Below are 13,465 nucleotides of genomic sequence, written 5' to 3' on the forward strand. Positions count from 1 at the left end.
AGGAAAGGCAGAGAGAGGAGAAAGAAATAGAGAAAAGAGTAAGGAGAAACAGCACTGTAGTATGCAATAACGGACACCACATATTAGTATCCTAATTATCACAAACTTTAAATTCACATTTACTTTTCTTTGGGTCTACTGTCCCCTTTTGTGGTAGGTTTCTAGACATCACTAAAAAGAGCTCACACGATAAGTGGTCATGTCTTGATAAACAGAAGTAAGGTGCAAAAGGGGATGACATAATACAATTAAAAGTTTGCCGCACTACATCAATGAAAATAATTGATATCAATACATTAACCTGAGCATGCAAAGTTATCTCAGGGTCGGGAGAGAAATGTTCCCAAAAGAAAACCTGGGGATGGCTTACGAGGTGGAAATGAAAGCTTCGTATATAGGTACCTTCACATGCGATATGTAAATACTATTTGTGATATGTGATACGTAAACACTATTTCTGATTTGTGATACGTTAACACTATTTGGTGCCACCATCTTTGACAGCCACGTAAAGTTTTTCCAGTTAGATGTTATCATGTTAATGACAATAGCAATCAACTCATCGAGATGTCTCCCTTCGCTGTCATTGGGGCTAAAGCTGGGGTTAGCGCTGCCAGACAATACTGAATACATTGGAAAAGGACCAACAGTCATATAGAGTCCTAGAATGGAGAGATGTACTGACAGTTAGATACCATGTGCCTAAGAGTCCCTGTTTCGGCATGGCAGTGCCAACAGTGCACCCAAGCGAGGCTTGCCTGAATATCCCTATCCGTGCCGGCATAGTAAGGGCTCTGTTGCATATCATGAACAGGGTCTGGGTACTAGAGGCTGCTGGTGATTTGCATCAGACTTTCCTTCAGATATTTTTGCCAAAGGGATTCTGGGATGGCTACAACACAGTCCTTATACCACGAATGTTCAGATTTAATAGCAGGTTTACCCGAATGGCCAATGATAATATTTCATGAACAGCCATGGCTGAAACAAGTAAAAGTGTAAAACAATAATTATTTGGGGCTGAGGGACGTGCAGAGCTGGGCACACAGTGATATAGTTGAACATACCTTATAGATTTGCTGCTGGGAAGTCTGACATGGACTGTAATGAAGAGAAAGACAGCATGCAAGATGGAGTCAAAACCTGATTCATGCATAATGCCACAGGTTTGGCCCATGAAGACCACTCAACTTGTTTGCTAGCTACCATGAGCCTATAATTAAACCTGAGCGGTAGTGAGGAGGACTCTGGATTGGATTTCTGTAAAGTAGACTCAGGTGTGTAAGGCCTTCCAGTTGTTCAGGATTGTACTCATGCTTTCTGAAGACGGTTTATATATTTAACAGGGACATCTCGCTGGTTGAACAGAATGGCCAGATCAGTCTCAAGGTCAAACCATAAAGGAGAGAGTGTATAGTCTGTACCTGAATACCATAGTAGGCCTTAAATAATCGTAAACCACGTCCACAAATCTTTTGAATTGGGGGACGCCAACTCCTCCCTGTAATGTATGTTAGATGAGACTGTTCCTTAAAATATTTGGCTTGACTCATTTGCATAAAAATATATTGGGTGCCCTGTTGAAATTTTTAAAAAAGATGGTGGCAATGTCAAAGGTAACATTGGGAGTCCGTTTTATACCAACGGGCTAAACGACATTTAGATGGTCTCTAAATGGTCAATTAGGACAACAGGCCCATCATGAAATTTTAACCATCAACTAAGTGTAGTGCAAAACTATGCAGTAAAACCCAGTTGAAATCGCCTTTACCTTTCAGTTTAACTTTCCACTTGTTATAAAAGTAAACGCTGCCTCCAAATTAAACTTTTAAGAAGCTTTTACTAACTGGTTCCTATTGAATTTGCCTCTCACTAGCAGATGCTACTCTGAGTCCTACTCGACAGGAATCCATTTATTTTATGCTGTATGAAAATCTCATGGAGGTGGAAATTCTTGAGCTCTTCCATGATGGAGGACAGCACAGCAGCGATGAAAACCCCTGCTTTATTCCCCCCTACCCTTTGTAAGGGCACAAACACAGAGCAAAATGAAGGAATATAGCATTACACATTATTTTAGGCTTTTGTTTTACACTCAGCTCATTTGAAAATGACTTCATAAGTGTTTTACCAGGTTTGTCAGACTTGCTTTCATACTCCTTCTTCTCTTGGTCAAATATTATTCAAAGCCTTCACAGACAGCCACATCTGGCTATTTGAAGAGCATCAACACCCAGCTCATTGCATTCAACCACACATTTATTGAGACCACCAACACCCATTCACTACTGAAACTTCAGCTCAGCAAACTGAAGTCTGCAACACCTTGGTGCTCACAGGTACTCTTTGGCAGTAAGTCCACCATCGAGAGAAAAGAAAAACTCAGGAGTAAATCCCACCAACTAGTAAACCTCATCACTCTGTGAACCCTGTGATCTGCATGCAGGACCTTCATTGCCACAGATAGAGCAGACTACTAAACTACAACCATCATGGAAGCATCCAACAAAAGCAGAGCGCTGCATCAAAACTATGCCAGACCCTTTAATAGCACAATCAATTGACAAGTACATCTCCGTCAACGGCTTCTTCACATACAAGATAAGCAACACACTGACAGCTCAAAATACATTGCAAACATCCCTCCCTTATCAGCCTTAAACATCTTAAGATGCAATGAATTTAGGACAATTACTGCATCAGACTTGACCAACACTCTTGCAGACCTCATACTCGCAAATTACAAAGATGGCATTTACCCCTTATCTAATCTGAAGGTCATTAAAGGTGAAGAACATACACCACTTCTCAATGTCATCAAATCACCCGAGATACACCACACCTTTCCAAATGCACAGAAAATAAGACACATCCTTCCCTTTCTGAAGAAATGGACACTAGACCCAGATGAACTAGCCAACTATATCAACAGGACTATCAATGTGGACTCCAGCACAATGCATGACAGAGGCTGCCACCAAAATATCAATTATGTTCTAGTCATCCTGCACAAAGGGGAACACTTGCTTACATGTATTCTGAGACTTCTCTGCTGCCTTTCATACCGTTGACCATGAAGCCTTCCTCAACATCCTCATAACTTGCATGGGCTTTGTTGGAACAGTCCTGGAATGGTTCACCTCATTTCTCTCCAACTCATCCAGATGTGGCCAAACAGATCTCAGCACCATCCCACAACCTGCAGAGTTCCACAGCGCCCCATCCATCCCTGCTTATCTTCAATCTCTACATGGAACCTTTGAATAAACTGCTCACCAACACCAAAATGAAGATAACACAGTGCACAGCTTCAACTAAAGATCATTTGCATCAATGACATCCAATAACTCATGCACTCTTGTCCCTCATCCATGCCTGGGTGTCAAGCACCTACCTGCCTCTCAACCCTGAAAAGCCCAAAGTCATCCACCTTAACAACTCCACCAAACATGCCCAAATCCAGAATTGGCTGATGGACGAGGATCGACAGAGTCACACCTCAACTCTCATCCAATGCAATATCTTTGCTATGCTATTGAATGTGACCTTTCATTAAGAAAACACACATTGCCATGAAGAGCCAAGAAGCATGGTACCAGTGTGTGCTCCACTGCATATTCAAGCCCTTTCTCCCAGTTTCAAAACTGTTGTCCAAGCCCTGTTCATGTTCCAACTTGATGTGGCCCTTCTGGAAGCCACCCAGCATGCTGCACCATCCCTCCTCTCAAGTCTAAGAAAATTCAACCACATCTCCCCTATCCTCAAGGAGCTGCCACAACTCCCCTCCAAGAATGCATCTGGTTCAAGAATGCCTGAGTCATCGGCAAAGCAGTCACAACCAAACTTCACTTTACTGGACTAGAAACTCACAATCTCCAGAGGCCAGCAATCCACCCAAAGCCACAACGTCACCAGGCTGGAAGCAATGAACTAAAAAAGGGAACAAAAAACAGGAAACAGTCCATTTCCTGCTGTATACTATATTTATGAACAAGTTACCATTGCAGATTAGACTGACCCCCTCTATTCTAAACTTCAGAAAGATTTAAAGGCCCTGCAATTACATGATATGATATGATATGATAGTTTATTTATATAGCGCCAATACACAATGGGGGTCATTACGACCCAGGCATTAACTATGGTGCTATTAGCTCCATGGTTGAAGCCGGTATTTTACCGATTGCGCCATGGTGGATGGCGGAATTACCGCCCCATTCCAAGGTTGGCAGGGCGGTAATTCCCCATTCACCATTGGCCCTTCCCCATTCCCATTTTCGCCCCATAGGGCTCAATGGGAATGGGGAAGGCGGTAATTACGGTACCGCAATTTGCGATACCGTAATTACCTCGAAAGTCCCTTTGCGAGTTCCTTCCTTAACGGCTGGTAAAACCAGCAGTTAAGGTGGGAACCCGCAAAGGGACCTCGTAATTAGGCGGTAAGGGGTTAACGGCGCCGCCACCTATTACGGCGCTGTTAACCCCTTACCGCCTGGGTCGTAATGAGTCTTAATGTGTTTCAAAGCGTTTCAAGGGAAGGGAGGGAACAAGGGAAAATGCAATAACATTCTCACAGGCCATGAGCAGTAAGGATGTGAAATTAACTATCATACTCATCCTGACGACATTTCAGATAGTACAAGAGCTAAGATATAGATAAGGAAGGGAGGGGGAGAGTGGGAAGCAAATGGAAACAGACAGACGACTACCGTACTAGGCCTCACAACATTGCTGGTAGAGCTGGAGAAAACAAAAGGTGAGGGGTGCAGAAAGGGAGGGGAGGAACAAAACAAGCAACAATTGTACTAGGCCTGACGACATTTCAGATAGTGCTGGAGGGGGAGGAGGAAACAAGTAAAGGGACGGGAGGAGATAGAAGAGGTTGCTATCATACTAGGTCCAGGGACAATTCTGATGGAGTAAGTACATTGAAGAAAGTAATGGAGGAGGGGAGGAGATAGGAAAAGGGAGAAAGGGAGATGAGAAGAGAACAGAGAGTAAGCAGTCAAAAACAGTGGAGAAGCAATAGGGGAGAGCGAATACAATTGCAAAAGTTAGTAGTAACACATAATGTTGCAAGTCAGGATACAGGGTGAAGATGGAAACAGCATGATTCAGGGCCACCATGAGTACAGTATGCAAAGGAAGTTCAGCATGAGAATTGACAAAGGGTGACGCACCGTGAATCAAAGTCCATAACAGTAAAATCCAGCATTGGCCACAAGACAGTGATGATGAAACCAGAATGTATCACGACAGACTCCTGCAGAAGTGAGCCGGACGGGGTGAGGGGGAGCAGGGTAGAAGAATCAAGCAAAACAGGCAACACCTGTGTGTGAGAAGGGAGGTGGGCACAAGGGAAAATCACAGGGGGACCCGAGAGGGTGGGGATGGCCTGTCGGGACAGAGGGAGTAAACACATGTTGGTGCATGCTTACCTGCTGTTTGAGCAGGGGGTCGGGCCCTGGGTCCTGCTGGTCCAAACAGGAATTGCCCTGTTCTTCGGCAGCCCTTCGCTTTGGACACTTGGTAGAGAGACTCCCTTGATCTAAGAGTTAAGAGCAGGAAGAAAGAGGCAGGGCTAAGAAGGTGGGTGGGGCTTAGGCCAGGTGACCTAGATCCACTTGCACCAGCTCCCCATCTGAAAAGGAAAAGAGACTGGGTGGCTCCTTAAGTAGGGAAAAAGAGCAGCAACCAAGAAGGCACCAGGTGCGCAGGGCTTGCTAAGTGGGGTAAAAGAGCGGTAACCGGGAAGGTGCCAGGTGGGCGGGGCTTAGGCCCAGTGACCTAGATCCACTTGCACCTGCTCCCCATCTGCAAAGGAAAAGAGGCTGGAGGGCTCCCTAAGTTAGGGAAAAAGAGCGGCAACCAGGAATCCACCAAACGGGCAGGGCTTGCTAAGTGGGGAAAAAGAGCAGCAACCTGGAAGACGCCAGGTGAGCGGGGCTTAGGCCAGGTGACCTAGATCCACTTGCAACTGCTCCCCATCTGCAAAGGAAACAAGGCTGGAGGGCTCCTTAAGTAAGGAAAAAGAGCAGCAACCAGGAAGGGACCAGGTGGGCGGGCTTGCTAGGTGGGGGAAAAGAGTGGCAACCTGGAAGGTGCCAGGTGGGCGGAGCTTAGGCCAGCTGACCTAGATCAACTTGCACCTGCTCCCCATTTGCAATTGAAACGAGGCTGGAGGGCTCCTTAAGTAGGGAAAAAGAGCAGCAACCAGGAAGGTACCAGGTGGGCGGGGCTTGCTTTGTGTGGAAAAAGAGCAACAACCTGGAAGGTGCCAGGTGGGTGGGGCTTAGGCCAGGTGACCTAGATCGACTTGCACCTTGCTCCCCATCTGCAAAGGAAACGAGGCTGGAGGGCTCCTTAAGTAGGGAAAAAGAGTGGCAACCAGGAAGGCACCAGGTGGGCGGGGCCTGCTAAGTGGGGAAAAAGAGCAGCAACCTGGAAGGTGCCAGGTGGGCAGGGCTTAGGCCAGGTGACCTAGATTCACTTGCACCTGCTCCACATCTGCAAAGGAAAAGAGGCTGGCGGCCTCCTTAAGTACGGAAAAAGAGCGGCAACCAGGAAGACACCAGGTGAGCAGGGCTTGCTAAGTGGGGAAAAAGTATGGCAACCTAGAAGGCACCAGGTGGGCGGGGCTTAGGCCAGGTGACCTAGCTTCACTTGCACCTGCTCCCCATATGCAAAGGAAAAGAGGCTGCAGGGCTCCTTAAGTAGGGAAAAAGAGCTGCAACCTGGAAGGTGCCATGTGGGCGGGCTTATTCCAGGTGACCTAGATCCACTTGCACCTGCTCCCCATCTGCTTAACATCTCAGCAATTACTGATCTCACCACTCACCCCTATTCTCTTCCTCTGGAATTCCCTACGTCTGGTGCTCCCTTACCATTCACAGCTTCTTTTCTACTTCTGCACCCTAGTTGGTGTGTACCCTTTGAACAGAACTCTTTTGCTACCCAGCTAGGTTTGCGCATTATACATGTCATAATCGCATATGAACATACATTAAAAATTGTAATCAGATACATATGTATGAACACAACTTGAAGACCAGTCTGCTTACGCATTGCTGCTGTAATTTTGGCAGTCCTCTCTAAATGTAAAATATAAATCTGATACTTTCCAATCAATTTCCTATCAGCACATGATGCATATTTCCTGGATGGAATACAGCTGCAATGTAGGGATGCCTACATGCTAGAGAAGACACGAATGGATTTGTGACTTGGGCAGTGTCAACGGTCAGAGTGTCAATCAGGCAGGATGAGGAAGCAGCGTTAGGTGCTGAAGTTGGGGAAAGGGTAAGAGCTGGTCACAGAAGAGGCGACTTGGTTGCATATTAGTCAGGTGCGTACTATGAAAAGTTGTCTCTCTGGGGAGCATCCCACTGGAATGAAAGAACAACGGGCTATTGTACTGGAAGCTTGACAGCAGGTACATGTCTCCTGCTCGAATATAAACTACATTTTTGAGCCAGTACGTGAGCGCTAGGGGCATTTAAAAGTGTGCTACAGTACTGGGAGTTTTCCAAGGCTCAGTTCTATAGAGGGTAGACGGCGCTCTGATTGTGAATCCTGGCAGACGTTAATTATCGTTGAACAAATAGCAGGTAGTGCACTTAAAGAAGCTTTGCATGAAGGCAGCCAGACTTGGAATTTCTGAACACTCAGAAAACTGTGTGGATCCAGCCATGCAATGAGAATAAAACGAAGCTGCAATGCTCTGGGCGAGAGACACAGATAGTAACCTGCCAGGATACGATCACATAAAGGCTCAGAATGGATATTGTTCTTAGCAAAGGTGAAAGTACACTTGAAGTGATATGCTGAGAATAATGTAAACCCTGTTCCCCCAGTATTCCTCATGTAGTATGAATAGATAACAGGTTGTACATCCTCTAGTAATACAAGGTTTACCTACAGATGAGTATGTATTTGCTATTTGATCAAATCTGAATAGACAGATGAACAATATTGTTTGAATTCAGAAGAATAGTGAGGGGGGGCTTTCAATTGGCGGTGAAAGCAGGTTTTAGATCAAATCACACAATGCTGGTGATGTCTCTATTACTGAGTGTACTGAACATGGATTTATGTTTGACTCATGTGCAGGGATGTCAAATATTTTGTGGGGCCTGGGTCAAAAAATTTGGTGCCCACATGGTGCCCACATTTGCTCAGTTGTGCCTCCAACGGGTGACTGTTAATATTTGTGGGCTCCCCCCCTTTTCATTTGCAAATGGAGATTGGAGAATCCTAATTTTATTTGTCACTCAGTATTTTAGCATTACACACAGACATCCTTTACAGATATATTATGTACACACATTTTATTTTTAAGGGGACTTTTGTTTCTAGGCAAAATCTGACCCATCTGCAAGTGGAGGGCAGGCATTACACATACTCACATATATCCTAGCCTTCAAACTTACCTGTGCCTGGGAACTTTCATCTCTTCACATGAACAATGTATTTTTCTTACAGTCAATATTGGATAACAATTTACTTACAATTGACAACATTGACAGCCTGTTTGTTCTCTCCTGCCCCATTGTTGACAGTGGGTCGTTTTTCTATAAACAACAATTTGCAAACAGAGTGTTCCCCTGTAGTTGGAGGAACTGGGATTTCCAGAAAGATCTGAAGACCCATGGAACCCTCATGAACTAGATTTTACACATGTTCCTTGTAAACTGCATTGCATAGTGCTAGGCAGAATCATCTGCAGTACCCTTTGGGACCACTACACACAATTAAGACTACAAGTGTAAGTACAATTTCACCTTCGGTACAAGCCTGTACTAAACAGTAAAGTGGTCGCGATGGCTGAGCAGCCAGACTTATCTCAAGAGTAAAGTGAGCAGTGCAAGAGACTACACAAAGGACAACAATCACAATGGTTCAAACAAACACTGACTCAAGGTTTCTGAGTAAAAAAATATACATTTATTTACACCATCATTTATAAAACAGTTCACTATCATAAAGTAACAGATAATCACAGTCTTACAATACTACAACAACCCCCAATCAATTCTGGACATGTTAGGCTCAAAATGAAGTGTGAGTAAATGGCACTCCAGCAATTTAAAAGGGAGAAAATACAAGGTTATTCAAAATCATTAGCACCAACAAGTTATAGGCAGGGCAATCTAGAAAAGGCTACTACAACTAGGATTCAAGTCAATAGATCTGGGCCAGGGTGGTATACAGTTATTTTGGCGCAGGATTTTTTGTCGCAAGACTTTTCATTGCCGTTTTTTTTATCGAAAAAAAATCATCGTTTTTTTTTGGGGTGGAGGGTTAAAAATTAAATAAATATTTGCGGGTGAATGGGAATAATGAAAAAAAACAAACGATGAGTTTTTTTCGATAAAAAAACAGCGATGAAAAGTCCTGCGACGAAAAATCCCACTGCAAAATAACATAGAACCGCCAGGGTTAATGGTTCAGAGTCTTTGCAGAGGATCACACAGTTCAAAGTAGTTTGTGGTTAAGTCTTTGCCAAGAGTTCAAAACGATTTTGGTCGCAGGAAAATGTATTCAAAGGAGAAGAGAAGGACAAGCCTTTGGAGAGGCGAAAGATTTCCTGCACTTTCACCGCGGTCAGACTGAATGAACGACTGGATTAAGAAGAATGCTGTAGCTCAATGGAAGAAGATTCCTTGCAGATCTCCTCTGCCCTCAAATTTTCAGGCGATTCAGACCTGCAGCAGGGCTTTACCGGGTGTCCAGTAGTTGCAGCAGTCGTCTTCCTTCAGCTTCTCGTTGGTTCCCTCATTCCAGTGGCGACTCTACCTTCCAGTCCCAGACACTGGCTTTTTATGCACCAAATCCCCCATTCACAGAGCCTGGCTGTCAGTCACACAGCAGGGTGGCTGTCCTGTCAGGGCAGCCACCTAGCCAATCGAACAAGAGTGTGACTTGGGTCTCAAGGGAGACCCTGTGTAGGGGGCTTCAAACCCCTGCCTCACATCCTGCCCACCCAAACACTCAGGCGCCTAAGGAGGGCTTCTGTGCGGAAGCCCACCAAAGGACGGCGAACAAAAGAACCAAACCTGGTTTGACGTGCAGAGTAAAACACTAGAAAGACCTTTACAAAAAGATATGGCGAATAAACTCGACCGGAACCAAGTTAAAATAAAATACCGGGTTTGAATTTGAGGCTACAACCATAGCCTCCAAAGGTACCGAAGGTTATTTTCATAGTCTGCGGTAGAATAAAAATGGTAGATACCACTGCCACCAGCCAAATCTTAGAGAAAGGGGAACATACTAATGTTCCATGAGAATCAGACAAAAGGGGATATCTATTAACCCCTCCAGTACTCTATGGGAAGATAGGGTGTACTGGGTCTGTAAATTTAAAAAGACTAGTAAAGTCAATGGCAACTTCACAGGTTCTGGAAGACAGTAGTCAGTCCCAGAAAATTGAGTTTAAAGTGGGAAGTCTGAAAAGACAACCCTGTGTCACTGTACCGAAGGTGCTGGGTGACACACGGTAAAAAGATGACGCTTATGGGGTGGGTGAGACTGCATAGTCCATGAGCACAAAAGAAACACATTGAAAATGAAAAGTTCAAAGCCCCAAAATATAGCAAAAGAGCTAGAGGGCTCTAGGGTAGAGGGAATTAAGCACTTGTGTGAGAAATCTCCCTAACACATAGCAGTAGACGAACCGGTTCTGTGCAATGGGTAAGAAGTGCTAACCTAATGGATAGTTTATTAATACGACTTTTAGAAACATCTTCCTTGTAAAATCCAACAAAATGGGTTGCTTCTCTGTGGATAGAGTCAGGTTACATTTGGCAAGAGTTCCATTAGACCTGGAATTTATTGTACATCTGACATTGAGTGCTCGCTCATTTCTGTTGCCAAATTATCAACCACTCTTTAAAATTAATCTCTAGGGAATGTGGCTTCTTGTCTTGGTTCAAAGACATCTACATGCGGTAAAGGATCTTCAGTGGTTTATAAAAGTTTGCTTCATTCTGTATATTTGACCATGAATCGGACACATTTTTCAAGATCAGAGAGCAGTGGCCAGATTATCGATGGAGCAAATTAATTATTCAGCCCCTTTTTTGCTACTTAGATAGTGGGGAATGGAGCAAAGTGGTTTGGCACTAATCCATATTATCTAAAAATATTTTTACTAGAGCAGAAAACAAGCAGTTTTTTATTTACTATGTTTCCTGTGTAACATGTAGAGAAATGTAGTGACCACATGTCATGGTATGGTTTTCAGCCAGATTAGCACAAAAAAATATGGTTCATTTTTGCACTAGTGCAAAGGCTTTTAGATAATATGAATTGTGACAGAACCTGTTGGTTCCATTCTCTATTAACGAAGAATTTTCTCTATTTTTAGCAACCATGCAAATGTTAGATAATCTGGTCCTGGTTGTTTACTTATCTACAATGACTTCCAAATTAAGAACTGCTTTTGTTGCAATACTTCATTTATGCAATCCACACATAGAAAAAAATGTGCACCAGGCGCTTGGAATTAAGATTAGAAGAAAAGTCACATTGCAAAATCCTTTGCATCTGCTTTGACACTTTTGTCAATCTGACTTCCGGTTAAACTCTCTCAAGTGCTTTAAACATAGATGTAAAGTCTTTTTCTACTGGTTTCCCTGCATTAATGCTTTAGCTCTGCCTACTTTGAGCCCATACTTTTAGCATCACAAATCACTGCATAATACTTTACGTTTTCTACCCACTTCCGAATTGTTCTGTTTAGTTCTTTATTGCATTGAGGCAGCAGCTCATTCTGACAATAATGCATTGTCTCAACCTCAGCTAACAGAGATGGCTGAACCTTTCTTAAATGGTCTCCCATTAAGCTGTCATGATGCCTAAAAGGTAACGAAGACATAACGCTTCTATTTTGTGGATTTCCTAAGAAAGTATTATCTCGAAATGTATGATCGTGCCTGCTAAAAATCGAATCACATGAAGGTAATTTTTAAGCAAGCCTTTCACTTCTAACCCTGATCAGCCACAACATTTTGAATAACTGTGCCAATTTTTCTACGCTTTATACTGGTCTGTTTATTTTGCCATTGCATATAGGAGAACATTTCGCTTCACTCAAGAGTTTTAATTTTTTCCCACTTACTATACTGTATAATGAGCTCTGGGAAATGGGCATTATCAGGGGACAAGGATCCCTTTGATCTCTGGCCATAGGTTGGGAAAGGACCATTATCCCAAGTGATAATGACCCTTCAAGGTTGATAAGACCTTTAACATAAAGTGCTAGTTGGGGAGTTGTGTTGAACATGTTAGGATAACAATGAGTAAAGTACACAAAGGGCCTGATTTACAGAATTCTTAGAGTGGTGCAAAGTGACTTTGCACTGCCAACAAACACCCTGATTTATAGAACAGTCAAAGGGTATTTTTGCTGTGCAAAGGCACACTTTGCACTGTTCTGTAAATGACTTTGCACTGAAAAAGTACTTTTTTCACAGCGCTAAATGGGCCTGTTTCACAGTGCAAATAGTACTTTTTCAGTTCAAAGTGTTCTGTAAATCAGGGTGTTTGTTGGCACTTTTCACCAGTACAAAGTCACTTTGCACCACGCTACAAATTTGATAAATCAGGCCCAAAATGTCTTTGTACATTAAATGTGGTTTTGTTTTGTAATACTAACACTAGTAAATAGTAATAATAAGGTAATCATTTTAATTGTAAACTTGGTTGAACTGGAACGGTTTTTGCATGAGCTCGTTAAAATTAACGTTTTTTTTTCACAACAGTGAAAGCACTATTGCATGTTTAAGATTTCACTTGTGCTAAATGGAGATGGAGTGTCTTGTTGAAAGAAACCTTGTAGAGGAATTGGATTGATCTTTCCTGAATGCAGAAAATTATTTTCAGTTGTTTCCCTGGCTGCTTCTAAAGTCTGAATGTCTGGCATGCAGTCAATAGTAGGAGTTACTGACTGCATTCCAAACCTTCCGATTGGCTGAGACGAGGTCCATAAAGACTTCCTCGTTTTCATTTCCACTAAGTAGAAAACACAAGCTTGAACTTTGTGTATGAAGGTTCTTTGAAAACAGGTGAGAATGAGAAGAAAATCTTTTTTTTAATTCTTGTAACTCCTGCACACATAATTTCAGAAACATTTTTCACCTTCCAAAAGAACACTGAGCAGAAAGCTTTTAGAAATACGTGCTAGATGGAAATTGTGCCTGTAAGTGATATTAACTGCCGTTTTTGCAAGACTTCAGACGAACCAGAGAATCTCATACATTTGGTATCCATGTACCCAGCTCTTCTTGAGCGCAGAATGAAATATTTTAAACATCTTTTCGAGGAGTATAGTAACTTTTCGCCAGAAAGATTATGGCATTATGTGAATAACACGGATCTGAATAAAGTAAGAGTGGCAGTAGTACATTTTTTATGTCACTGAATTTAGGAATTGATGTTGTGGATTCTGAGCTCGAATCTAAAT

This window comes from Ambystoma mexicanum, chromosome 7p (assembly GCF_040938575.1).
Source record: "Ambystoma mexicanum isolate Mex_15411 chromosome 7p, UKY_AmexF1_1, whole genome shotgun sequence".
Classification (NCBI taxonomy): Eukaryota; Metazoa; Chordata; class Amphibia; order Caudata; family Ambystomatidae; genus Ambystoma; species Ambystoma mexicanum.